At 36.9% G+C, this 2,602-nt stretch overlaps 1 pseudogene; it reads left to right on the forward strand.

Annotated features, from left to right (window-relative positions):
• The first annotated feature begins 234 nt into the window (after positions 1 to 234).
• On the forward strand, positions 235 to 353 carry LOC120593104 (uncharacterized; annotated as a pseudogene).
• The last annotated feature ends 2,249 nt before the right edge of the window (positions 354 to 2,602 follow it).

Raw genomic sequence — 2,602 nt, forward strand, 5'->3', positions numbered from 1 at the left:
CTTCCTATGGTGAATTGCTCAAAGGTATAAAAATCCTCAGGGATCTTAAAGCAAAGATATAATTTAAAATCTTGATATTGGGAAGTCTACTTTAATTAATTGCTTTGATTGATTTTTAACAATAATTCTTATGACGACTTTATCCAGAAATAATATTTTGACAGAGAAGTAGGACTGGGTGATCATATAAATGACTTTCAAGGAAGCAAGAAGATAAAATTCTATGAGAACAACATCTATGGCCATGCCACCCTGAACAAGCTTGATCCTGTCTGATCTTGGAAGCTAAGCAGGGTCAGGTTTGATTAGTACTTAGATGGGAGATCACCTAGGAAGACCAGGTGCTATAGGCGTAAAAAATAAAAAATAAGGATTGTAAGCTGACAAGTTCCTTGCAATCTGTGAGGTCAACCAAGGCTTGCCTTGCCTAAAAATAAAAAATAAAAGATAAAAAAAATTTAAAAATTTTTAAAAAATTAAAAAATATTATGAGAACAGTGGAATGAATATATAATTGAAAAGGAAAAGCAGAATGATATATTATTTCTAAATATTAAGGAAGCGCTTGCTCATGTATTTTTTGAAAGATGAGTTTGTGTATGAAATCACTATGCTATTTATATTCTATTGGACTCATTTAAAAGTTTTGTTTAAAAGTAATAGTTTTATTTATAATGTCAATGTTTACAATACTCAGAAAAGTATTACATTTCCAACTTAAGATATATGTCTAATGTAAATTTAAAACTGTGAAGAAAGGTAGATAATTTTCCAAAAACTATATTAAGAGACATATTTCAAACTCTTCGAAGGTCAATACTTTGAAGCAGTGTTTCTCGATGTTTGGTACTAGACTAGTGACATCAGTATCATTTGGTACCTTATTAAAAATACAAATTCTGAAGTTTCATCCCAGACTTACTGAATAAAAAGCTGTTGGTAGGACTCAGAATTTGCATTTTAACAAGCCCTACAGATGATTCTGAAACAGGCTAAATTTTGAGAAATAGTTTCAAAGCCTTACATAACTCTTTTGTGGAATGTATGTCCTTTGCTCCGTTTGCCTCTCTTTTTCAATTTCTCTTTTCTATAGGAAATAGTGAAGTTAATGAACAGTGTAGAATTTAGAAACCTGTGTGGTTTATAAAGTGTCCAGTTGGTAAGGACCACTCATAGCTACTGGCTGAAATGTGAAGGTGAGGTGATAAAGAATCTAGACTCTAAAGAGCAAGTGGTTCCGCGATCCTTTGATTCTCACTGGATTGTTGAAAGCTGATTGAAAGGCCCAATCGTTACACATTATGGTTCCCTGGATAAGCTAACTGTCTACAGTCTTCTAATTGTCACTTTGAATCAAGACAGTGACTTAGTTACTGCCTCTAGCATTTAATCGGAGTCCTGACCACTCTCCTAGGCATATGGTGATGTAAATATCAACTAATGGGATAAATGAGAGGCTATTCTGAAGAGTGAGAAAGTCTATGCTCTTTGCCACTATGCTTCCTTCGTATGTTTGCAGATTCCTATGTCCAAGTATCTAACATTAACTTGGAGAAAGCGAAAAAAATCAATAGGTGGCTACTAATAGTGTCAATTGTAGTAAATGTGCATGGAAATTATGTTGGATGTGTCCATGGCCACAGCTGAATTTGCAGTTTGGTGTTCTTCAGATTCTGACTCTCTTAACATTTTACCTAGAGCCATTCTTGGCCAGGCCTGACTTTTTTTCTGATTTCTATAAGCCAGATTCTATCACAGTTTCTAAAGACTCCAGTTTTTGTCCTGGAGGAAAACAAAACAGAGAAGGGGAGAAGGAGGAGGAGGAGGAGGAAGAGGAGAGGAGGAGGAGGAGAAAAGGAAAGAAATGTTCTCTTTCCGGTCCCCATTGCCAAAATCTTCTCCTTCCTCTTCCTGCATTCTGGATATCATTCACACGAAACTGTCTTGGCCCAAATGTCACTTTCTCAATTAAGCCCAATTTAAGCTATTTAAAATTGCTCCCTCACCCTCCACCATGGTAATGTTTATCTTCTTTTCCTTCTTTATTTTTCCATAGCACTTATTACCTTCTAACATAGAATAAAATTTACTTATGTATTTTATCAGATTGGTATGTGTCTATTGGCTCACCACTCTATTCCTGCCCTTCTTTGTTCCTTTAACTGGCAGAAGTCTGGAAGCTTACAAACTATATTTCCAAAATTTCCTTACTACCAACTTCTGGATATATTCTATCATTGAGAGGATAAGTCCAGAGATTGGAGGACAGAAGGAAAAGAGAGACTATTTTATTTTGTGTCTAGCAATACCTCAAGCAGTGACAGCAGCCATGGCAGTCACTGTGGATTAGGATACCTCCCAAGCTGGTGTGATTCCAACAGAAGCAGCCATGGCAGCACCAGAAGCATTGGTGGCATAGTACTCTTGGAATTTTAGGGGCAACAATGGCAATAGACTTTATGCTTGGGGCACATACTGTGTCAGTTGGAGTAGAGGCCCTTAGCTTCCTGCAAAGCAGCAGGGGCAGAGTGTCAACCAGAGTGGCACCAACAGGGGGGCTCCAGCAGCCTCACTGACACAGCTAACATGTGTGGTACATTTA

Source organism: Pteropus medius, unplaced genomic scaffold (genome assembly GCF_902729225.1).
Source record: "Pteropus medius unplaced genomic scaffold, Ma_sr-lr_union100, whole genome shotgun sequence".
In the NCBI taxonomy this organism is placed as follows: domain Eukaryota; kingdom Metazoa; phylum Chordata; class Mammalia; order Chiroptera; family Pteropodidae; genus Pteropus; species Pteropus medius.